The following is a 27,185-nucleotide window of genomic DNA, read 5'->3' as shown; positions in this document are numbered from 1 at the left end:
CTGTCCCAGACTTCGAAGCTTACTACCTGGCTGGACAACTTTAGTGGTTGACAAGATGGATGGCAGTCTGCACAACACTGGAAGTGAAGTCTTGCCTTTCACTCCCGAATTACACTCATTGACTGGAGTTATTTTGGACCTCGTCAGCCCAAAGTCCAGCGGTCTGCAGGCTTTAGAAGTCACCCACAGATGCTGGAGGAGACACTTACGCAAGGTACAATTCTCCAGACCCTATGCTCCTGAAATTCCACTGAGGTGCTTATTAATGCTTCCACACAAAGGGAACTGGGGCGCGATTAGGGGTTGGGAAAGAGCAGGAGCCACAACCCTGGACACATTATACGGAGCAGACTCTTTGCTACCCTTCAAAGACTTTTGTGGTTGGTACCAGATTCCAGCGGAGAGTTTCCTGCTATATAGAGCAACTACAAACATGATGGGTAGACATTGGGGCGTGGGAAGCACCGAGCCCCCACCTCGGAGGTTGCACAATACCGCGTGAGTGCAACAGGGACACATAGAGCAGTCACCACCCTCTATAGAAAAATCTGATCTACCATGACCCGCCCTTTATCGGATCTTAAACTAAGATGGGAAGCGGACCTGGGGGAAGCAACAGACGATAAGCATTGGGGGGAATTCTGTCCAGAACCACAAGAGCATGTAGAAACACCAGTTTTAAGTTCATCAATGTCTACGTTCTACATCGAGCATATCTAACACCGGGCAGAATCAAAAGGCACTTTGGGGTCAAAGGGGCTAGCTGCCCTAGGTGTCAGGAGGAAGGAGCTGAATTTATACACATGTTTTGGAGATGCCCGGCAATACGAGAATATTGGCATGACATAACACGACTTCTTTCTGACATTATTGGGAGCACGATGCGAGAGGACCCCAGACACTGCCTTCTAGGAGACTATCGGCATCAACCCAAACACAAATACACTAATCAATTCCAGGATTTAGCCCTTGTCTTGGCCAAAAGTGAGATAGCAATGACATGGAAAGCGGCGACAGTACCGAGGGTACAAGCATGGACGAGGGAAGTCCTCAGATGGTCTAAAGCAGAAGAGACGATTAGACACAAAGAGGCGCGAAGAGGCCAGGACCCTACAGACAGAGCTAGACCTTGGAGCACAATGGTAGATGAATGGGAACAGTGAGGTAAGGAGGCACACCTGAAAGGGAACGCTGGTAGAATGAAATACACCCCCGAAGCTTCCCGCAACACAAGTACGTTCATGATGCACCCATACAGTAACATATCAATCACACCCACAAGCGAAACACAACCCTGACTACCTTAAATGAGACCAAACTTTTACAGATAATAGCTACCACACTGCACTTACCAGACACTCAAACACCAGCTGGGGAGGGTTGGGGGGAGGAGGGAGGTTTGCTCCCCTCAAGAAGAGATATTTTAATCGACGGCGACTAGAGGGCCATGCTGTATTTTTTGTTTTCCTATATGTATCAAAATTCAATAATTTTTTTTTTTTTTTTAAATTACAAAATTAATGACTTTCTAATAGACATCAATACTATTTTTTGCTAATAATATTTAATAAAAATACGTATATCAACACATAGGTGATCCACTGGCCCTTTGTGTCAACACCATGTGACACCCCTCAGACATTTGCTGGACATTCTGAGAGAAACTAGTCAGCCCTCTCCACAGGTTTGTCAAGAAGGTATACAACATCCTTACATGTAATACTATTTGGAAAAAATGATGCCTTCATTTTAAACTTCGACTCTGCTGAGAAATATATATACACTGATAAATTTGTCTGATATGATAAATATATATGAATATATGTTAAATCTCTAATGGCTTTTAGTACATTAGTCTAAAGATCAAATATTATTCGCATGATTTCTGAGTTAACTTTACTGTTTATGTTGAATACTTGACAGCTGTTGGATCTTGGACTTCCAGAACCAAAGTTCTGCTGCTAATTGCCAAGAGTCTGCCCTCAAGATCAGCATCCAAGGCAAGAGTGGTTAAGATACATTAATAATCTTATTTGACATAATCTAACTTTTACTAAAACTTACTTATCACTGAGTTTTGTATATATGTTAAGGTGTTGATTACTGATCAAAACATGGCATATTTCTTTTTTTAAACTATACACCTTCTTGAACATGTATGTTAATATGGAAAATGCCCTTTTACATTTCACTCCTAGGAACAAAGTGACTTAAGATGATGCTTTCTCATCCACAAGCAAATAACTGTGTGCAGTACCTGAAGAAAACCCCACCTTCGTCCAAGCTGTCATGTCTTTTGACTCCATAGCTCCAGAGAAAAAGGAGGAAAAAGAGAATAATTGGTCCCAACAAGAAACAGTCTCAGAGAAGACCCAAATACTATTCAGATGAATCCCTCCTTCTAACTATTGAAATTCCAGGTGCAACAACTACTGAAGCACAGTTGATTGTACTGGCTACGCTGGACTATCCCCAAATCATATCTCAGCCTGTAGACCTCAGTTGATCTTCTTGCTATTCCTTACAAGACGGATGCAACTCCCATCTTCTCTTCATTAACTGAGGGAGAATAAAGACCTAATGATGAGGACATCTCCTCCATGTAACAATCTGCCTCCCACAACCTCCCAGGTCTTAACCGTTCACCTGCTGGTATTGCTAAACTGCCTTACAAGGGAGATGGGGGTGGTTCAGGGGGTGCTGGCATGGCCAAGTCCTATACTCAGGAAGGACCAATTTTTACAGCAACAATCCACTGTCGTGGAATAGTCAACAAATCGGGAAGACACTATGCAACATTCAATCTCACTAGGAAGCTGTAGCAAGGCTCTTGAATAGAAAGATCCATGTCTTAGATGCAATAAAAACATCCATCCAAGTCATGGCAAAGATTCAAAGAGGACAGCATTGGCAAGGAAAGAGGATACAGAGTGACAAGCCCTGGCCAGGCAGATGACAAAGGCAATCTCACACAGGTAGCAGTGTCAATCTGCAGGCCCAAGGAATTTGCCTCAGTCAAATGGGACAAAAAAGCAACCTGTAAGGTCCCACTGTCTAACTCACTCTACTATCAACCCACCTGCATCACTCACAGATCCACCATCTTCCAATTCACAACCACAGATTCAACCTCTACTGCGTTAATGTTTCATGAAACCAAAGACATGAACACCCCAGCCTTTTCCCACCATGGGCTTTTACAGAAACCACCAAACCCACTAACATTTCACAGAAACCGCCAATGAATCATCCTCTGACAAAAATAACTTTGACATACAGGCATCAGAAACCTTTGGTTGTACAAATATTTTATTTCCACATTTGTAAATAAACATCACTTTTAACTATCGTTGCTATGTCTACACATATTTCCATAGACACATTCACTGTTTTATCTGATTAATTTTCTTGTATTGTACTACATACTCTGTACCATTTGACAATTTCCAATACTGCACTAAACTTACATCCTTCCATAGACATGCCAACACATTTAGGAGAGATTAACCACAGATATGAGTTTGAGGTTTTAAAAAAAGTTCTGTATATCAATTATTTTTTAATAGAAATGTTCTACTGTGTTTGTTCTTTTCAAATGAGACACTGCTTGGGAATATCTCATTTGGAAAACAACAAATAGTGTTTGACTTTAGGGAGGAAATTAATCTTGTTAGGAGTGGTTAACATAAAAAAAACACCAGAAGAATTACATTCACAAAACAGAAACACACAGTACATACTCAAAATGTTCTACACAAGCAGCTGAAATTATTATTCAAAAGTCCTAGAGTAAAGTAATATTTTGAATAAAGAGTCAAATATCCATCAAAAAAGTAAAGTCATTCCCCAATACCAAATGGTGTGTCAACAAAGTAGTTCTGGGTTAGAGCCTAATGTTCCTGGTTTTTCTCAGGCTCCACCATCACCACAACAACAACCTCATCCTCAGGCACTGACTGGTGGCCTCCCACGGAAGCACTAGGCACCCTTGAAAGTACTAAACACACTGGGGTAGGTAAGGAAACAGCTAGGATACATATACTGAGAAACTATACAACAGCGAGGGGTGTGGGGTGGGGTGCAAGATGAGGCAATATGTCTGCAGCTCTGGCGATCGGTCAGTTTACACCTTTGAGGTTGCACATAATTCACTAACCTTCACTTCCAAATCCTGAAAGAGCAGAAACTGATCAGCGATCATGCCTGATGGTCTCCAGGAGGCAGCCAGGGTGACATACTCTGGGGTTCAGGATGAGCAACATATAAGGGCTGGTGGACATCTCGGCAAATGTTTCCCTGACTGTTGGTCTTCTAGTCAGGCACCTGCACAGGGAGGAGCAATAGTAAGGACAGACCTCTCGAGAGATGGACGAAGGCCACCATAGCCCCAGATGATGGTGGGGCTGGCTTCTGCGACACCAGTGATGTTTCCACTTCTTGGCTGGGAGGAGCCCCATTGTCTGACTCCTACTGGCATGTAACATCTCTCTTTACATACTTATCAGTGGTTTCACTGCCTCTCACAGAGTCATTTTAATTGTGATTGTGCAACTCCCCAGGCGGATGCATTCTTCTTGCTGATGATAAATTCATCCTTCTTTCTGATGGCATTCAGTTTTGCACACATCTGCCTATCAGCCAAGATCCCTGCCCTCATCCTGCTCTTCACTCATCTCAGCAGCACTACCCACAGAGAAGGAATGATGATAAATTAATGAAATGATAATTGCATATGTCCAACACTGCATGTACATTTAAAATATTTTTAACAATATTCAGTAACAAATTACAATAAAGAGTGGCCTTGGGAAGTACGTATCACACCTTGTGCCTTTTTGCATGCCCTGCACAAAAGGTCCTCCGGCCTCTTGCTGTGTGTACAACTAGTGCAGTGCAGACGTGACTATGGGCATGATTTTGATCTTGGCAGACGGGTTACTCAGTCACAAACATGTCGGATATACCATCTGCCGTATTATCGCTATTATGTCCTATGGAAATTGTCATAGTAACCCATCCGCCAAATCAGGCCCTATAGCTTTCCAAATTTGACTGCACACTGCATTTCTCAGCTGGTTGCCAACACCTCATGAAGCTGAGCAGAGCTTTAGAGGACCACAATCTTGTTCAATACTCAAATCTTCTTCAATAAAACTGAGGGCCCTGTCTTCATACTCGTCTGCAATTTGGTGGGGTTGGGGGTTAAAGGACAAAAGGAGCAGTGGGAACGTGTGAGATTCTGTTGTGGTTGGCATATGAATGGCCTACTTCTTGTTTCTGTATGCCATTTTCTGTTTTTTTTTTACTTTAGGCAGAGATCTCTGTCCCAATAGCACTTACAACAGAAATCCCTGTGCCAACAGTAGATATCACTGCTTACATAATAGAGGTGGAGAAATTCGGTATGAAGGTGGAATAAAAAAATCAATCACATAATAAGTTAAATACATGGCTACAGAAACGTTAAAACCATTATTTGATTAAACTTTACATCTTACATATTTTGAAGATGTCTAAAAGAAAATGAATATGTTAATGAAAATGTGTGAATTCAAAAAAATAAATTTGATTTAACATGTACATACCAAACGATGAGAGGTACCATTACCTGCGTAACTTGTGTCAATTTAGGAGCATGGTGTATGTAGTTATAACATGTCACAGCTAAAGAAATGAGAAAATCAATGCTTTGTTGGTGTATTCACATTACAATGAGATTCACATGATTGGTTCTTACATCATAGTGTAGCAGAAATGCTGTCTCATCGTGGAATAGGAGGACAGTGTAATAGTCCATCAATCATCGTTAACTCAACACTGTCCAACCATAGTGACGCATCAACCAAAGTAGCATCCTGGAGAAAAACAGTCACTAAATGGTAATGCACCTTCAGACCCTGACTTCTGTTCTGTGTTCCTCCCTGAGAACCAAAATGGGACTGTGATGTAGGGGCAAGATCTACATGTAAACTCTGTTGCATGGCAAAGTTGTCAAATAAGCAATGGGCCACAATAATCTTGCTTGCAATTGCAGTGGGGTAGTGTGGCAACCTCCCTATATGATCAATACATCTGAAGCACAATTTGTGGATGCCAAAGTGCACACACTAATGGCTCAAGTACATGTGTGCCCTGTTGTACCTCTCTTGGAGCCCTATTGTTGGACGCTGGAAGGAGTTAAGCAAATGGAGAGGCTGCATATACACAGCATCACCTGCAAGACATATGGTACCTTTAAAAAAAAGTATGTAAATTGTATAACGTTCTGGCTATAAATGCATACTTATGATGTTAATGTCAGAAGTGTGTACTGTGATGGGTGATGTCTTGGCTGATTATATTTCTGATGTTGACTCACAGATATCCACGCATGCCATTAGTGTGAGTTAAACTTACCAAGTCATGAAATTCATCAGCAACCGACTGATGTGCTAAAAAGACTGATGGAAGATGTAGCTCTCATTTGTGCACTCAGAAAAGGTAGAGTGAGCATCAGTGATGCAGCCCATAGCATTGCAGGCAGCTTGCGTGTTGATGGAGTGCCATCAGTGTCACTTGCAAAAAATGGGTGTTCTCTGTAGCATGGCCGGGGGGCTCCTCCATAAGGGTGGAGGAGTGTCGCCTTCCCCCAACCACCCCTCCCGGGCAGCAGCGGCAGCTTTAAACCTTTTCCACAGAAATAATAATGAACTTTGTTTATTATCGTTTTGGGGGAAAAGGGGCAGGGGCACTGGGGTGACAAGCAATGAAGGGGAGTGCTGAGCACTCCCTCTCACAGCGCATGTATGTTTGGCCGGCCAAACACACATGCGCACAGGGCTCTCTCCAGCCCAGCAACAGGGTTACTGGGCCTCCACAGGCTCCCAGTCTGCCTGGGAGTGCCCCAGCCAATCCTGACGCTGCTGTGAGCAGCGTCAGGATTGGCGAAGGGCAGGCAGAGAAGAGGAGAGGAGTTGCATGATCGTGAAGGCAGCAGTGGCAAAGGTAAGTGTTTTTTTAAAAAATGTAATTCCCCTCCTTAATGCCCTCCTCTCCCAACCCCCACATGCTACCCCGCACCTACAGCGACGCGCAAGCCACGCCTGAGCATGGCAGCTAAACAGTCACGTCATCGACATACCTAACACCCAAGGGATGTGGGCAATGGCATAAAATTCCATTGCCGCCTGTTTCCTTCCCACCAGTGACTGTAGGATAAAAATAAATGGGTGCAGTTGGATTGGGATGCATCTCAGTATCTATCACAAACATCATCATTGTTGTATCTGTGAGATGCTAATGGTGTCACCACTGGCCCTCTAGAAAAATCAAGTGGCCATGAAATGAGGTGCTGCCAGTATTGTGACATGTACTAGTGTAGCCTAAGAGTGGGTTGTAGCTGAGTTACTCTCCTGCTTCCAGACTTCAACCATGTCAAATATCACATCAGATGAGGAGTAATATCTAGCAATGACTGTTTTTCTGAACGTCAACGATGTTGATCTTCTGCTGGTATATCCTCTCACATCACCTCAAATAATTGTTAGTCAGAATGAGGGGCAATGAAACAAAGATATCACCATCACGGTGAAACATTTTTTTTGTCTGCATCTTGCTTTCTTATGTATGCCGGCTGTGTGATTGGTTGCTGTTGTATTTCACATGTTGAGATGTATTTTCGAATTTTGACTGTTCACACACTTGCTATATGTTTTATATTACTTGCAGACTAATTGAATGATGCTTTTTTATGATTAATTTTATTTAAATATAAAGAAAACCTTTTAAAAAACTATTTGTTTTTTGGATATTTAAAAATATTTTCCTTTATTATCCTGTATTTCCCTTTGAGGTGTTAGTGTTATTCATTGCCTTATTGATTTCTACAAGAGTGTGTTGGAGAACCTGTGGTTAGCCGTGAACAGTACTTGACTTACTGCAAGACATGGCTGGAGTAGATCTGACCCTCTTTTGTTAGTAGTAATACTGTAGTATATTTAGGTGTAACTTTTGGGAAGAAACACTCACTCCTTGGTGGATGTGTTTTTGTGTTTGAATGTAGCTTCCGACACCCCTTCTTAAATTTGTCATAACTCCATTCATTTAGTAGTTGGTATTCCCCATTTTCTACCTGGTCCTTCTGGTCCTTCCCACACTTACTAGAAGAATAAATTTCCTCATGTGTGGTGATCTCTGTACTCGTGGCATAAAACTCTGCATATGAGAGATGCCGTAGGTGTAGTTGGTGATCTCCAGTTAAATGTTAGTAAACAAGATTTGTAAATATGTAAATTAGTACTACTGTGGTACTACTTCTCGTACTCAAAAATGCTTTCTTGAATAATAGCCTCTTCATTGTACAAAACCCAAAAACAATGGATTTGCCAATTCATCTTGTTTTTCAGATATTTTATTTTGCTTTTCATTCTTCTCGCTTTGCTCCCTTTATCTTCTTCTTTATAACCACTAAACCATTTTTGTATGTGTTCCATTTCCCTTGTACATTTATTTTTCTGCTGAACTTCTCTTTTCGTTATTTTGCTTTTTTTCTTATCTGTTGCTCTTGTCCAACTCTCATCTCTTTTGTTACAAATTGTTATACCCTTTACCTCTTTCACTTTCTTTTTGAATTGCATTTCTCTTCCTAGATAACTCCCATCTTTAGTCATTTTCCTATGCAATTTGTTATCATTATATCTCCTCTCTATTTTTTTAGCTGCATTTTTCTTATTCTTGCCAATGTTTCTGTTCTCTCCCCGTTTCACCTTGTACACTGCACTCCACTTGTCACTTTATCTCTCTCTCTCTCTTTCCTTCCCTTATCCTTTCTCATTGTGGAGTGTCCTGGGCACCCAGACATGACATCGCCTTTGATAAGCTTGGTCACTGCTTTCCCTATGCAGACAATTGAGGTGCAAGTTTTCATTGGCCAGTTTGGTTTTTAAATTAAGTCTGACATGCCGACTACGCTAAACCAGCATTTGGCTACCTGCTTCCTTTGCGGCCTCGCCTTACTGCCACATCCTGTGGTCTAGAATGGGGAACAAGTGAAAGCATAACAGCTGCTGAGTTAATAGGTGTAATTCTTTGCCTAGGTAATAGGTGAAGACTTGTAGCCTCATTTAGAGGTGGGCAGCAATGGCAGTCCCAGTAAATATTGGCTGTGGCCCCATTTACTCTCCTAGCGGTATGGCTTCCTGATTTAGAAGAGAAATTGCTTGAGACTTTACCCCAACTTATCTCTGTTATCAATTCTCCTCCAACACTTAGCACACAAGCAGGGCTAAGGGGTTCCACCGTCAACATGACATGAACAGGGTGCCGTATAGATTACAACTTCCACCAGCAGCTCCAACAGCGACATGTAAGGTTGTACTGTAATCTACAGTAAGCAAAAGGTAAAAAAGTCTCTAATTAAGCCATTATCACTGTTAGAGGCCAGGCCCTAACAGTGTGGCTGACTGTAGGATGGACCCCGCTTTTGCACCACCGAAGGTCCAAGCAAGAATAGTTCTGGGCATATGTGTGTGTAGTTTTACAAAAAGTGGCACTCCATTTTTAACATCCTACCTACTATAGACAGCTTATCGCAAAGTTTACACACTGTAATATACTCTACTGCCAGAAAATAACTCAGCCACCACACACAGATGTGTCCTGTATGCATAAACCCAATTTGAAAAGATGCGTATTTGCTCGTATTTTTCATAAAATTGCTTGATACAAAAGTACTAACGCTGCTAATAGCGATTTTGTAAAATATAGTCAAGGTCAATGTAATTATTACTCTCCAGATAAATTATTTTCTGCATAACTATGGACTTATCACATTTGGCACATAATCCTATTGTCTTCTGAATAATTTGGAAAGAGGGGTCATCACCAAGACAACACTTTCTTTTGTGTGAAAAAGGCGGCTTTATTGGGAACAGGTGCACTTACAATTTAAAAACTTTGGCCTTTACCTCACAAAACTAAATCCTCACTATACAGACATTCACATAACCAAAACTCTAGCCCCTCCCCGTGCACCCATCCTCCTAAAAGAAGGCTTTAAAGCTAGCACATTCCTCTACTCCTGAGCCTCACTTCCCTTTTATAAAAGGGGTGGGAGGGCAGGACAAAAACTTCACTGACCCTCCCTGCCGACCACTGTGTCACCTGGAACAAAATGGTGTGCTTGATATAAAATGGCACCTTAAAATACCTGGAGCCACCAAGCCCAAAAACGCCCAACGTAGCCCAAGAGTAGCCCTGGGCTGAACCATCTTCCCCAAAATTCCTGGGGGGGTGAGACCTCTCAACATTCGGCAGTCCCCCCGGGACCCCATTGGGGAAGAGGGGTCATCACCAAGACAACACTTTCTTGTGTGTGAAAAAGGCCGCCTTATTGCAAACAGGTGCATTTAAAAGTTAAAAACCTTGGCCTTTGCCTCACAATACTAAAACATCACTATACAGACATTCACCTAACCAGAAATCTCCTCCTCCCCTACACTGCCCTCCCCCTCCCTTTAATCTTAACCTTGCCATCTATTAATCCTTCATCCTTTAATACTGTTTTCCCTTTCAAAACCATTCTGTATCCTTAACCGTCTCCTGATGCAACATAACAACTGAACTTGCAACTAGCATAACTCCTAATGCCAAGTTTGCTTCCTGTCTGTCCTGTCCTGCTGTTGTCCACCCCCCCTTGAGTACTCAAAGTGTACTGCCAGGTTCGCCATCCATACTTATTTTCGTTGGCATATGAACTCTCTCTGCTTCTGCCACCAGAAAAAGGCGAGCCATCTGACTTTTTCTACCACCCTTAAATTCCCCCGCCCTGGTCCTCACCACTCCCATAATAGTTCCTTCATGGTCTCTGCTCCATGCCCAGGAAGGACAAATGCACACAATCCCCCTAAAAAATTCCACATCCTCCAACCTCAGATCCACGTGCTTTAGATATGTTGCCCCTGCCTCAGAACAAATGCCTCTCATCTCTGTTAATGTTCCGTTTTGCTCGCTCAATTGCCCCCTTTTGTTTCGCACCTCTCCAGCACCGACACAGAACAAAAGCTGTTGATATTACATGGCACTCCTTCCACTGTTTTATGAGCTCTTTCAAGTCTCTCTTCATGGCTTTTATCACATACACTCCTGTTTTTACCATTAAGTCGCTCTCCCCCCAAATGTACCAACAAAATATCTGGACAGGCACCTCTGGCTTTCAAATTCTGTAGTCGCCCCAGTAACTCTTGCTATCTCATGCCCCTTTTATCATCCCAGCGCATTTTATACCGCTCCCAATCCAACACTAGGTTCTTGCCAATGCTTGTTCTCTTTGCCTGCCGGTGTGCCCACTTCATGAATGAATGGTCCACGACCCATACAGAAAGGAAGTTCACTTCAAGGATCTGGCACAACACCTGCGAAGGGAAAAACAGATCATTAGGCTCGGCCCCCTGTGCTCAGCTGCCCTCCTCTTCTCACATGCCTCCGATAGCTATCTGATTTCGACCTTCCCAGCCCCATTAACTCATCCTGACTCCAACCCGGCCTCCCAGCTTCTATTGCTAGTTCCGAACTGTGAGGCATCGTGTCCCACTGCCGTTAGGCATTTTCTCATAACTGCCATCAACTGGTAGGAAGTGATTCACTTACCATCACCATGCTGGAATACCCGGCCCACCCAGTCTCTACTGTGGACCCACAATTGCTTCCCCAGAGAGTTGGGGCATATCCTGGCTACAGGATATTTCATGAGGCATATATGCACTCTCTATACCCTCCTGATCGGTTTTCCAATTCTCTAGACTTATAGACAAACTGCGAACACTGAACTGAACTTCGCTCCATGCTATGCCTGCCCCCTGCTTTGATTCCAACATTTCTGAGACTCAGAATGTACCAAAAAACATCCAAGACATTGGGGTTCTAAGCAACAGGGCTTTACACTATTTGATGCATATGACCCGGAAAGCCCCTAGTAACTCCTTCAACAGCTCCAACGATATTGCCTGCCTTGACCTTTCCCTCCTAGCCCCCTCCCAAGCCCAGCCCTCGAGAATCCTCTGTCCCAGCTCCCCTGCTGATGGCAGTTATCCCCATAACAATTTTCCCATTATAGCAATTCCTGCTAGCGTACCAGTTATGGTTATCCTTGACTGCCCTGTCTCCACAGAATCCATAATGAATTGAACAACGTCTTCCACCCGTGCATACGCCAACTGCGTAGAGTGCACCAAGGAATTCACCACCAAGCAAAGCATCCTCTGCTGCCTATACTCCAAAGCACCTCTGGCATCTCTATCCTGCACAGTTCCTCGTCCATGACCAGCCCATGGAACCTCTCCCACTGTGAACAAGACAAAGCATCCACAATATCATTGGTCACTCCTGACTCATGCCTTGCCCTAAATGAAATGCAATGTCATAAACACCCCAAAACAAAATCCCTTAGCAACTGTAATACTTGCAGGTCCCTAGCAGACTGTCTATTCACTATCTGTACAACTGCCAAATTGTCCTCCCTGAAGCCTACTTTCTTGTGCTCTAAAAGGTGGCTCCATACACAGAATGCCACAGTTAGTGGAAACAGCTCCAAGAACGCTATACCCCTTCCCCCATTCTTCCACTCGTCCGGCCATTCCTCAGCGCACCAACAGTCCTTCCAATATATGCCAAAACCTTTTGCTCCCGCTGCATCAGAAAATAGCTGTGCATCCCAATCGCAGTCTGTCCACAACCCCAATGGTATGTTGGTAAAGGAATCCACGACATTGCACCACATTCTCAAGTCTTCCTTTGTGCCTGCTTTGAGCCGAATGTGGTGGTGAGGTAAGGATTGTGCTGCTAGAGCCAGTCACAGTTGTCTACAGAATGTCCTCCCTCCTCTCACTATTCTACAAGCAAAGTTAAGATGCCCTAACAAGGCCTGTATGTCCCTAACTGTCACCTTGCGTCAGCTTAACATTTCTTGAACCGTTGCCAGCATGGCCGCCCTTTTATCCTCTGGCAACCGCGCAATCATGACCTCTGTGTCAACCTCAATACCCAAAAATGATAGAGCCGTACAGGGCCCCACCATCTTTTCAGGAGCCAGGGGCACTCCCAGGTCCCTCATAATAACCTTGAACTGCTGTATAACTTCCGCACACCTCATTGAACCAGCTGGTACGACAAAGAAAAAAACATCCAAGTAATGAGTCACCTCTCTATGCCTAATGATTGTCATGAAAATCCATTGCAAACATGTGCTAAAGTATTTGAATAATGAGCAAGAAATAGGGCAGCCCATTAGCAGCACTTTGTCCACATACTACTTCCCTTGGTATTGGATGCTCAAAATCCTGTGTATGTACTGGCAACAGTCTGAAAGCCGACTTAATATCTGTTTTTGCAATTAGTGCGCGAGGCCCCAGTGCCTCTACCATGTCAACAGCTACATCCACTGACACATATGACACTTTTGTCAGCTCTTCCAGGATAAAGTTGTTTACTGACTACCCTCTGGCCATGAGAAATGATGTATTAACCGGTACTGCCCTTCCTCCTTCTTGGGCACTACACCTATAGGTGACACAATAAGGTTCTGCATCGGCCAGTCAGAAAAAGGGCCTGCCATGAGATCTTCTGCTACCTTCTTTTCTCATTTTGAGTGCACCACCTCCTTCTTCCTCTAACTGATCTAAGGTTGTCAGTCCACCATCGTACCATAGGTCCTGCATATCCTAGTTTGAATCCCCTAGTAAATCTGTCCTTCAGCAAGTCAACATCCTCTTTCCTGTTATATATTGCTTACCAGAACTTTGACCAGTCTATATTAACCGGAGTAAGAGCTTTTCCCTGCAGGTCCCTGGCCCCCTTGAGCCTTGGGGGGTCCCTGCCATCCCTGTTGTCCTCCCCCAAAACTTGGCTGTCCCTGTCCCACCTTGGTCATTGTTGGGGTGTTGTTCCTGTAACAATTGACGAGGGCATGATTCCCTGCATATTTTGAGCAACTGTGTCTAAATTTACAATATTCCAGAGTGCACAACCCTTTATTGTAGCCCCAACAGGCCCCGATTTGTAGTGTCCCACTCTCTGCTGCTACTGCTTATCCTTTATTGGCTGCCTCCACCCCAACCCAGGTGAGGTGCTCTCAAAAGGGCCAATATGTATTGGGGAGCCCACTGGCTGTGAAAATGGTCTTCCGAAACTTGGATAAGCCCATTGTGTGTTGTCAAAGGTCCGCATCTATCTCCACCCACTGAACCTCCGGATCAGCCACCATTTGTGCCTGGAACTCTTCATCGTATTTCACCCAGGCATAACACCCAAAGTTCAGTTGCGCCTTGCGGATTATATCTATATATTTAAATAGTCCTACCGATCGCTCGGGGAAACGCTCGCAGTATATGCTAGCAAATATAAAAAATACAGCTGTCCAGTTCTCAATGGTAAATGGTACCTTTGGGCGCTTGGCCAACTCATATTCCTCCTCTTTAGAACCTCCCTGTGCAACAACTTGAGCATTTCCACATACTCCCCTTTCCATATCTTCCTTTTTGTTGCCAACATTAGGTGCGCCCCAACAGCTTGGCCGTACCCATGTAGGGCAGCTTCTTCCCCTTCTCTTCCTTTCCAACCTTATCCATGTCTGCCTTTTTGTCCCCTACAACTTCACTCGTAACTGTCCCGGTCGTCTTCTTCTCAGCAACTTTACCCCCGTCATCCGTCACAACCCCTACATCAGTTATGTATACACATTTTTGCAGACGGGCCTCCCTGTCACATCCATCCTGTTTTGCCTCAATTGCGACTGACACCATGTCATTCAGCTTTTGTTGCACACCCTTACCTGGCGCCAAGGAGGTGGCCGCTCCTGCGCCTTCTATCTAACCAGCTGGGTTCCTTCTTTTGATATTCTGTCCTTCCATAACCTCCATGTCGCAGCGGGTGCCTGAAATGATTAAATGACGTTAGAAGCTCCCCCCTCGTCATTCCCCCACCAGCCTTGCTCTTCCTCATCCATGTCCTCCCCAAGTTCTGTGTCCTCCATGCTGTCTTTGTCAAAATCCAACCATGAAGCCTCCAGACTAGCCCCTTCATACTCACCAGGCGCTAACTTTCTCTGTGCCATTTCCTGCCTGTTTGCCCACTTCCCTGCTTGCTCCTCTTGTGGCTTTTGCCTAGGGGCTGCGACAAGCCCTCTATGACACTCTGACATACCGGAGGTTGAACTCTTAAGGGGGGTACATCCACACCTCTTTCTTTCCCCACCCCATATATACCTTCCCCCTCTCACTTCTAGGCATGCTGCCCTCTGCAGGCAGCCGCAGCATCCCTGCCCCTCGATCCCTTCATACCCCTGACCTTCCTCAAGCCCGTACCAAGCTTGGCCTTCATGAGCCTCTACCCCAAACCCATCCTCCGTGCTTCATTTTTCCTTGCTCGCGTCGCTCTTGATGTCCCGCCCCTCCCATGGCCCTCTTGCCTTGCGCCACTCTGAGCGCGATGCACGGCTCCCGGCCTTTGCGTTGCATTCTCTGCTTGTCGGCTCCGAAATGACATGCTAAGACTTCCTCGGTGTGTCATCTCCGGGGAGTGGTGACCCAGCGCGCTCCCCCTTCACTCCTTCCTGCACCCACCCTCCCTTAACTGGGGTCCCACGCTTGTCGCCTGACACAGAGGCGAGCAGGCCCATACGGCCGTTGCCACACCATTCGCTGCCTTCCTTGTTGGGCGGAGATGCCCCAGGGTACACTCATAGACTAAGTCCATGCGTCTGGCCTCCTGAAGCATTTGAAGGGCCTGCCATACGAGGTTGTCCGCTATCTCATCGCCACCGTTTCTGGAGTAGAGCATCTATTGTTTTATTTATTTATTTTTTTGTTTTGGGGTTTTTGGTATTATTAGTTATATAATATTTTTATTTGTAGCTATACGAACCCTCACCGCTAGCCGCTGGACCAACTACACTGATAAAAAACCTCAGTGCTCCTCCCTGCCGACCACTGTGTCACCTGGAACAAAACGGTGCCCTTGATATAAAATGGTAATTTAAAATACGTGGAACCATCCAGACCAAAAACATAGCCCAAGAGTACCACATGGCTGAACCACCTTCCCCAAAATTCCCAGTGGGGGGGGGGGGGGACCTCTCTATATTCTGCAGTTCTCCCCAGGACCCCATTTGCAGAGTTTAACAAACAAATAAATTCAGCTCAAACAGATCAAAAGTTCAAACGTTTCTGAAAATGGTGCCACGTTTGTTGCAGCACATTGGCAGGCCCCTCGCTGTGTAGTGACTTCACCTTTCTTTTACTGATTGTTACATTTAGATGTTAAGCTGATGCGAATTAAGTGAAACCTCTCCCCAGGCAGTTTCAATATTTAAAAAATGCCAAATGGGGAGTTAATGCAGTCACAAAATGTGGCACACTACGCCACACAATTTGGCTTTTGTTGCCACATAATGTAGTTAAACCTAACATATAACTTGTTCATCCCCTGCTGTATAATTCCAATGTACCTGAATACAGTTACAACTTCAAAGTGACTTCCGGGTAAGTCAAAAACAGGATCTCACTTGATTAAGGGCTCATGAAATACAGTAGTCGTGATCTGGAAGGTACTTATACACATAAAATGGGCATCCTAGCATCAGGTGATCATTGGACAACGTTCAAAACATCTTTTTGTCTATTTAGCACACATGTGGTTATTTCTTCCAGTCAATTCTGCCTAAACGAACAAGGAGTTGGACATCTAAGCAACCTGTGGATATCTAACAAGATAACTGGCCGTCTTGTACTGACGATCTCTTTTAATTACAATTCTCTCAGGCGCAGTTTTGATCAAACCAAGTACTGCTCACCTGAGACTTTCAGCACATTGGGCCCCTCGGCATGCCTCCTTAGCAGTGCTTAAATTGAGCCAGTGGTAACAGGTGGTGGACACTGATACTCGTTTTTGGGGACCGGGATTTATTTTTCATCAGCAGACTTTGACCCAGAGCAAGAGACAAAAAGTCAGGAAAAAAGGAGGAGGAAGAGAAAGAAAAGGAAACTGTGATGTGAGAAGAAATTATGTATGTAAATAAATTTGCAAGTGTGAGGTAAACAGACAGGATGTGTGTGGTGGTTGAAGACAGGTGCATGATGTGGAAACAAGGCAACTCAGCCTTAATACTATAACAAGACATTACACAGCGGGCCCCAAACTTACCTTTTTACAAATTAAGAAATGCTTCTCAGAGCATTGAGACTCCTATATTGTCTAGTTCGAAGTGCATGTGCAGCAATTTGTAGACTTCACCTTTTTTTAAATAACACTGATATGCCAGTATAATGAGTGGTGTATATTTTCTCCTCCTATTCTAGGATTCCTCCTGGCACAGGAACTCAAGTTACACGGGCGAGTACTCAAATGCTGAGTACTCCAGGAAGTAAAAAGCTGAAATGTCAAGAAAAGCAGTTGAAATGCGCTACAGTGTGTCCAGTTCCCTCTCAATACTGATCCCATTCCCAAAGTAATGATGTCAGTGTAAGAAGTGGAGAGTGGGATTGATATACCAACTGACACTGCAAATGTGCTTTACATACTAAAGTTGAATTTAGGCATAGTAATGCTACTTTTCATACTCTGTAAGGAGCAAATTGCCATGATATTACCATTGCGGTTTGCACATTGGAGAGTCGGTCAGGAATATTGGGTACAAAATGTCTAATGGTCACAATATTGTGACCAGAATATTGAGGAACAAAACAATGAAAGTTAAGTTATATACATTTTGTATGCCTAACTCTACAAATATGTACTTTGGTACTCAAGGAATATGATGGATCAAAAGGCTCCTTTCATACTGATGAACAGTGTAAACTGGCTTGCACTGCTTTGTAGGGCTTTTGTTGAAAGTGCACAATACCTGTCTGTTGAAGCTTTATAGGAACTCAATCAAATCATGATGTCCTTTTAACAAACCTGTAACACACCCCTTCTTCAGTGCATATGGTTACTTAATAAAACACATGTTCATACAGATTTAATAGTACAATGTGATTTTTTTTGGTCCCATGCAACATCCATGGATTTTAATGCATTCACAGATTTAGTGGTAGACTTGAGAATGTGCTAAAAATCTACGCCTCACCAGGTGAGGAGTAATGAGGAGAAATATCTTCATTTCTCCTTATTAATTTCTCTTTGTACGTGTGCTGCATTCTGAAGCACACATCCTCCGTACAAGGGAAGCACCTTTGCATCATGGTGCAAGGGTGCCTGTGTTGGCGCTAGGCTGGCAAAACGGCGCCAGCACAGGGAAAAGGTAGAAATGCATTGTATTCTTTTAAAAACAGGAAATTCCTGGCCTTCCTCTTCAACGCAGCGCAGGAAGGCAACTTGCTGCGCTGGGTCATTTGTCCATTATTATTTCTCATAATTTCCATCTGTATGTATTAAAAGGAGAATAGCAACTCGTCATTTCCGTGTAGGATTAGGTCCTACATAACATGTCTAATCCAATCTCTCTTTAATTTATCACATTCTGTTGCAGAAAGATGAGGTTCTTGTAATGATGCTGTCAGTTGTTTTCTTTTTTAACGAAGAAAATAAAACAAACCAAGCATATCTTTCTCTTAAAAAGAGAAGGAAGGAGGAGGGTGGAAAAAAATATAAAATTTATCTCTAGGTTGTGAATTCTTCCAAGCCTTTAATTTACTGCTGTGAGAGCAGATACGTTGTACAGTTTCCCATCTGCCTCGTTCATCTGAGTTTGAGGTAGAAGTCGTTCCTGGGTCCCATGCTGGTGGTAGAGAAAAAGACTCCTCTCTGAGGCTTTTATTGAGCAAAGTGTTTTCAGGGGACAGAGGGAGAGGGAGGACAGACACTGACAGTTACTCCCCCCCAAACAAATATACATTTGCCTTTGAACTCCTCTGGCTTTTCCTGGGAAGTCTTAAGAACTGTTCCTTCAGTCACAAAAAATATGAAAATATCATCTTTCACGTAGTCCTTAGGCTTGATTTATGTTATTGATCACAATTAAGAAAATATATAATAATAGTGGATTAATACATAGTGAAAAAAGGCAACCCTATTTAGAATAGTGCTTGAATCATATGGCATGCAGAGCATTTTTACTGTTGAGGCTTAGGGTCTGATTTAGGTGACGGACATCCAATCTGCCAGAATCGACATCCCATAGGGTTGAATGGGATTTAGATTTCGGCGCATGGGTTATTCATCACTGTTGTGATGGAGTAACCCGTCCGCGGAGTTCTAAATCAGAGCCTTAGTTTTTTCCCAGTAATATTGGCAACTGGAACAAACTTATTTGCACTTTATGTTATAATGGAATTCACAATTCTAACTGTGTTATCTTTGTTTGTCAAGTTTAGAGACCACAGTGTAAGTGGGTTTATGCTCTATTTTTCTTAAAGCTAATGCACTTTTTGTGAATAATGTTCAAACTTCGTGTTAGGTTCCCAGAATGAACATATTTGGTTCAATATTTTTACATTTTTTAACGTTTTTTAAATGTGTCTGCACTTTTCATAATCTTTTATCATTGCTTTCTTTTAATTGGATTACCTGATGTGGTGTTTTTCTTAATCTCCTATAGAGGTCAAATACATTAAAATAGTTTTACATTTTTAGTACTGTGGTGTCATCTTTTGTATTGCATTTTGTCACAGGAGTGTCAATTGAAAGCTATTTTGAAACTAAACCAGAGTTCCAACCTCCCTTCAAGGAAGATTAACTCTTTAAGAGAAATTTAGGTAGTGCTCACCAGTTCCCCATATCGCTGGTAGGCAGATGATCTTCTATCTTCCCATTTTACTCAGGTTTCTCTCTGCCCAGCTCTGATCCTTGTTCTACTTTGAAGTTGCAGTTGTGATGGCAGTCACACAGAAGAAACCCACCAGTTTAACACTGCAAGTCCAGAATCCTCCAGGCCCACCATATTGGGCCCTTCTGTTATCCTTATTGATTGGCATATGGTAGCCTACCTTACTCAATCACTATACAACTTCATATGCATTTCAAAACAGTTTATTCAGAATTGGCTATCTCGCAGAGTTGTACGCTGTAATGTAGAAACTTGTCCAGCTCCACAGACCTCTTTCAATATGATGTAGACAATCTGTCCATGTCCTTTTGTCCTTTTCTGGAAGCACTAGGCTATCATAATGAAAACTTTCTGTATCCATGAAACACATTCACAAATATACTTTCACAGTCCATCAACAAACAGATGCAGGACGGAGAATCCTCTTTGCTGTACTCGCACTCGGAATTTCACCACCATATCAGTGTATGATGCGATCAGCCCTCCCTTTAGAGAGGAATGACTAATCCTATTGTGACTACATGAGAACTTAGCATGGTAATGTTATCTCAAGTAACCCTGCCAGTGGTGACAAGGGCGGCAGCTGCTAGTCCCAAACAGATTGCTATTAATGACTGGATAGCAGCAGAGTAATGCTGATTTGCATGTGTATTTGAGTTTGTTTTTATTGGTTTTGAACACATACATTGTTACATTTGCCATACCGGCCACCTTATGATAGCAACATAGAGTGTAACCAGTAGGTATCATACCGTTCAACCGTTATTTTTACAGGTTACAGCACAGCCAACAACCTGAACCAATTCACAAGGCAAACATTACACTTCCACCCTCTTACCTCCTCTTCCAGTACTCCCTGTAATGCTGTAGGCCAAAAGCGGGTGATGTGAGACCCTACCCCGGCCTCGCGGCAAACGGACAGGCTGTGAATAGATAGTCCTGTGCCAGATCAGGATCAGTATGCATTGTCTGTCACTGCACCTGTCAGGCCACGCCATCACTAGAGCTACTATTCTACCCTGCTGCATCACCACCTGGGGCAGCCAGGAGGGACAGCAGAAAGCCAGTAAGGAACCACACCACCACCGGGTGACTTCACCAAGTCTCTACTGACACAGGAGGGACAGGGAGATTAATGGTCCAGTGTACAGACTCCCTAATACTCGTACAATAATGATTATCCAGGCACGCGTCCTCGGGGTAGGTTCTCGAGAACAGCTTGCGGCAGTAAAAATATATTACAGCAAGCTTAGTTGACCCTTGTTCCCATGAGTCCTTTTTCCCTATTTAGGAAGGGCTATACCACATGTTTTGGTATACGACCATAAGTAAGTGGTTTATTTAGGTTTTTGTATATATATATTTTTAGACACATTGAGGTCTCTTTATATAATCTATGAGAAGTGTTTTTTTTCATTATTCGGTCCTGATGAAGCACCGCTATATCCGCATGGACTTTTTTAGGCGTGAAACTCGTTGACCTCCGACTTATGGTGATTGTTGATGGTATTTTCAATCTCATCATCTGCCTATGTTGGTAGAGTGATTGAGCATTATCTCTATTTTCACTCCCTTTCCTGTTTTTAATCTTGACCCAGTTACTTTGTGACGCAATAAAGTGTGGTTTTGTGAGTGTTTCTGGAGCCAATTTTATTTATTTTTCTCTGTCCTCTCCTATTCTGTCCGTAGGATTGAATCTAGTCCTATCCAACGACGGCACAGATCTCTAGTTAAAAATCTCCGGAAAGTGCCCCCATGTGGTGGGCCCATCAGACACTGCAGCGCCATTCTGACGAGGGGCAAACCCTATGATGAAGCATGACATCCTTTGGGTGTGTGAGGGTATTTGCTTCTAGATAGAAAAGTGTCTTGTGGCACTTTTCAACACATATCTTTCATTGGAACAGTGTACTCATTTATATTGGACTTCACCAAGTCGTCAACCCCTTAGCAGTAGGGTCCCGTACAAGAGAACTCTTTTCAAGATACTAAACAAACCATCATGTCCCGGATCAGCGGTGCAGAGAATGGGCCGCTGTTGCTTCGCCTGCCACGCACTGACCCTCACCGAGCGGTAGTCACATATTGAGAAATAGGCCATCGTGATCCACTGGGGGTGCAGACATTTTCACATCTACCTCTATGGGCACCTGTTACTGTCAGTACTGACCACAAGCCTTTAATACCAATAGGAGCATCACTTCTCCATGGAATACTGACCTGGAGCTCAGCCCAATGGATTACCTCTCCTGACACGCCTGGCCTGCCACACCTCAGGAAGAATAGGAGACCGAAGACACCAAGGAGTACGTGAGGGTCATCATGGAACAGTCATGTCCTCTCCCTATTTTGCTGACCAACATTATCGAAGCCACAAAAGATAACAACTGTCTCCAACAGGCCATGACAGCCACGCGGCCAGGAAGGTGGGATGCCATCATGGCAATCCTGTCCCAAAAGAAGGTGGAAGCCCACATTATGTTCAGGTTCCTACATCGCATACGGGAGGAGCTCACCATCTTGGCAGATGGATGCCTGCTCAGAGGACGCCGGTTTGTCGTGCCTGCCAGACTGAATCAGGGAATTTTGGACGAGAAAGTTGAATGGACAGTCCAATAGTGGGGGCCTCTGCCAGGCCACGGGAAAAGGTGACCCCCCCATCATCACCGAGCAATCACCTGATGGCCCCTGACACCGTGCCATAGGAGGCTTGGGCAGCCTGCCCAACAGCAGACACCTCTTAGTGGTCATCAACGACTTTTTCAGGTACCCAGAGTTCGAGATCATGAAGGCCACCCCAGCAGAAGAAACAATCCCCAAACTAGAGAAAATTATAGTCACCCACAGCCTTATGGAGGAGCTCTGCATGGATTCGGACCACCTTTCAATGGCCAGGGCCTGGCGAAGTACCTAGTGTCCAGAGGAACAAAGCACTTCCAGATTACCCCCCATTGGTCTCAAGCCAATGGCAAGGTTGAACGCTTCATGAGGAGCATCACAAAGACTATTTGCACTACACAGACAGAACAGCAATTCACAGAGAGTGCCATCTACACCTTCCTATATGACTACAGACTAACTCCACACTCTACCACAGGAGTGGCACCAATCGCCCTCGGTTTAGGGCAAAATTTCACAGATGTCATACCGCACCATTCCACCTGGAAGCAAGACCCTGTGCCGCCCAGTCGTGACCAAGCTCACAGGGAAGAACAAAACTGCCAGGCACCTCAACATAGGTGAGCAAAAGCCCCAAGGCTCTCCATAGGAGATTGGGTGCTCGTAATGGACTGGCATCCTAGAAGGAAGTTCCAGCTTTGTTTAGAGGGAAGCCTGTGGAAAGTCTCCAGGATCCGCAGAACACTGGTAAGAACCTTCAGAGGCCGAGAGACAATCACAAGGAACATAGCACACTTCAAGATGTTCAAGGGAACTCCTGGAAACCCACCGGAGTCTACAGCTGGATACATGCACAAGGTCTCAGATAACCAGGAAATTACTGTTCCGTCACAAATGAGAGACTGCCATCTTCACTGCCCTCCCAAATGGCATCTGAACCCGCCAGACTCACCACAGATAGAGAGGAGGAGACTGAAAGACCCAGCACGAGCTAACTGGATATGATTGGGGACTCCTGAGGTACAGCCTCCAGTAGAATCAGAAGCCAGCCCAACAGTTCCAGGAATATGTAATGGACTAGACGAGGTGGAGCAGGAAGCTGCTGTGATCTTGACTTTTGACTACTTGTAACCTTTTAGCAACAAAATTATGTTTATTTTATGTATACATAAAATATGTTGAGTGGGTATGTGGGTGAAAGTGTATTTATGTGAGAGGGAGCATGTGTATATGGAAGCATGCGTCTGCATGTGTAAACGTGTTTGAGCGAAAGTGAGTGAGAGTCAGTGACAGGTAGTTAGTGAGATTTGTAAGGCTGAGGCCCAGATCTACTATTCTTTGACACAAGGCAACCCTGTACCAAAGATGCTGTGCCGACTTCCATCAAAGATAGAGAGAGAGGAAAAAACACACCATTTCTACTAAGAATTGGTGCATTATTCCTCTCCCTGTGCACCTGGCACAACTACACCCTCTTGGCAAGGCGCGCAAGTGGGCAATTTGAAGTATGTGATCAGCATTATATGAGACCAGATTATACACAATGCATACAACAAAAATGTTTATTGGATATTTCACCTGTTATAAGGATTCTACACAATGTTGAGCAGGTTGATAGAAGGGAAGGACTGGGAGGCGTACGGAGGGTGAGCAGTGGGGGCTCCAGTCAAACAAGGGCAGAAGGCACTAGTGCAGGCAGATGGGTGTGGGTGCAGGATGTAGTTAGCCCACAAAAGGTAGGCAGTGTGAAGCAGACATCAGGGGCCAGGACCACACGTCATGCAGGTTGGGGCGGCCTGCAGGGCAGCACTGGGACAATACCACAACAATTGGGAAGCTGTGACAGGAGCCATCCAGGGAGGTTGGGAGAGACATTGGATACCCAGAGCAAAGAGAGGGAGAGGATTTCTGCAACCTTCTTGACATTGAGGGATTGAGCAACATCATCCCAATCAGCTACACATGACAAAATTTAGTGCATTTGCTATGGTGGAGGAGTGGGGGTTGGCGAGAGACCGGGAGTGAGTGGTGTTATGGATGTTGAAGAATTAGAATGTGAGTATGGATTATAAGGAGGATGAAGAGGAACTTGAAGAAAGGGAGATACTGCACTGGAAAGAAATGGCAAGAGTGCCAGAAAAAACGATAGGGGGAGGAGTTGTCTAATCTTTATCAACCTGGTGTCATTTTACAGGAGGGGCGCAAGCTGAAAAATTTGATGGGCACACATTGGCAGTTGAAGCACGGCGAGGACAGGAACAAAAAGGAGCAATACGTCAGAAATGGCGATTACCAACAGGTGAGAAACACTGGTGGGAGGGTTGGAATTTTGGAAATGTGCCCCAAGCTACAAGTGTTGATGTGGGGGTGGGTACACCAGGGGTAGATTAAGAGGTTGGCAGAGAATCTGATGATGTGGTGCAGGAGGGCAACAGCAACAAGGAGGGGGAAGAGGATACTACAAAAAGGGAACAAAAAGAAAGGAATAATGAAGGTTTCTTGACTGAATCAAAAAGCGTAAGTAAAGAGCATGAAGGGGATGCCAAGAAAACTGAAGGCACAGCTAAAAGGGCAAAGGGGAATTCAGATAAGGCAAACGTTTTCAGGCAGCTGCCTTACATGGAGGTTTCAGTACCTTTAGGAGCTCATCTTTCAATTGCAACAAATGAAAAAAATTGGAAAGGTGAGTTTGTTGAGGTTTACAAGCTCTTGCACAGGGAATTGCATGCAAAAGAAGGATCAATAGAGAAGGAGTGGGAGATATGTAGGCGCCCGCGAATCCGTACTATGATAGATATGTGGACGTCAGCGTTTTTTACAAACTCGAGCGTCTACTGTGAAAAAATCCCTGACAGATCGGTGTCCATTTTTTAGTACATGGATACCATGAGGAAAGCTCATGCAGAGTTCGGAGGTTATGCATGGCTTCATTAGGATGAAGAGTTTAGAGCCAGGATGGAGCTAAATCGAGATAAAACCTTGGGAGGAGATGGATAATGAACTGTGGGTGCAATAGATGTATCCGCAGGGACCACCACCCACAATGCATACAGCTAGTGCCATGGCAGTGCCTTATCTGCCCTTTCAAGGGAAGCCCACCCCGGGGATGGTGGGTAACTGGGGCAGTGGGCAAGTCCACACGTCAGGGGCCTGATGAAATTTCAACAGGGGTTTCTGTAATAGGGTCATGTGTAAATACAAACCATGAATGCTCAAGGTGTGGTAGGAGACATGCAGTTCTTTGGTGCATTATGGAACCGCCACAAGTTAATTCCGCAAACATCAATAGGGGTTGAGGACCCTTCGGTCCTTGTAACAAAGGATTCTACTCGGGTTAAGATAAAGCTTTTACAAACATGGCTGGCATTGTATCCCAACAGAGGGGCAGTAGTGACACTAGCATGTCGTTTTGAGCTGGGTTTACGTCTTGGCTATGAAGGTCTTAGGGCTAGATGTTTTGCAAAAAATGTGATGTCAGCTAGGTAACATCCTACGTGGTTAAAGCTAGACTAGATAAGGAATTCTCAGCAGGAAGGATGGCTGGTCCTTATGATCACTGGCCTTTATCTGGTCTTACGGTTTCGACTTTGGGGGCGGTACCTAAAAAAACACCAGGCGAGGTTAGGTTAATTTATCATTTATCCTGGCCTGAAGGTCCTTTGGTCAATTATTTCATTGTGAGAGATGACTTTGTTGTACAGTTTGCCTCCTTGGATGTAGCAATAGCTTTGATCAAGAAACTAGGTATTGGAGCTAAATTAGCAAAATGTGAAATCAAATCTGCTTTTAGGCTCCTTCTGTTTCACCCTCCTGACTTTTCTTTAGTGGGAATTCATTTTAAGCAACAGTTTTATGTTGATAAAGTTCTTCCCATGGGTTGTGCTGTTTCTTGTAAATTGTTTGAGATGCTCAGTTCTTTTTTGCAGTGCTTTTTCACTTTTTGGACTGGTAATGAAGGTGTTACTAATTATTTAGATACCTCTTCTTTGTTGGGAGGGCAATGACAGATGAGTGAAGTACAGCCTTGCAAGATTTTAAGGCAGTGATGCAGGACTTGGGGGTGTCCTTGGCACCAGAAAAAAACAGACGGTCCTAGCACACAACTAGTATTTTAGGTATCCAGTTAGATACGGTTACAATGGAAGCAAAACCTCCTGCAGCAAAGGTGTACAAATTGGTTACTTTACTGCAACAAGCTTTGTCCGCACACAAGATGCAACTCAGATAATTGCAACAGTTACTAGGTCACCTCAATTTTGCTTGCCAAGTTCTGAGAGCAGGAAGAGCTTTGTGTCACAAACTAGGTTTTTCAATGTCAGGTGCATCTCTTCCTCATCATACGGTGAGAATTTCTGCAGATTTGAAAACTAATTTTGAAGAATGGTTGGTTTTCAACAAGGCTTTAATGGGGGTTCGCTGCAGTCCCTAAAGGAGGATTTTCAGTGCCAGGTGCAGATCTGCTCGTACACTGCAGCTTCAGAGGACTTTGACATTTTTTGAGATGGCAAGTGGTGTGCAGAGTAGTGGCCAGAGCAGTGGAAAACAAAGGGTAGGAGCGTTGCCTTTTCTAATTATTTCCTTTATTTGCAGCTCTGGTGGTCCAGGGCAAGCAATTAGCAAATAAAACTGTGTGCTTCAATGCGGATAAAAAACGGTGGCAGATCTAGTCAATGATCAGAGAGTTAAGGATAAGTAGCTCCTTAAACTTCTACAACACCACGTGCTAGGCTACTTAATGCATAACATTATTTTTTGACACAATGAGAATCTC

This window comes from Pleurodeles waltl, chromosome 8 (genome assembly GCF_031143425.1).
Source record: "Pleurodeles waltl isolate 20211129_DDA chromosome 8, aPleWal1.hap1.20221129, whole genome shotgun sequence".
NCBI lineage: Eukaryota > Metazoa > Chordata > Amphibia > Caudata > Salamandridae > Pleurodeles > Pleurodeles waltl.
The sequence above is the reverse complement of the archived record's forward strand: the minus strand, read 5'-3'. Positions refer to the sequence as shown.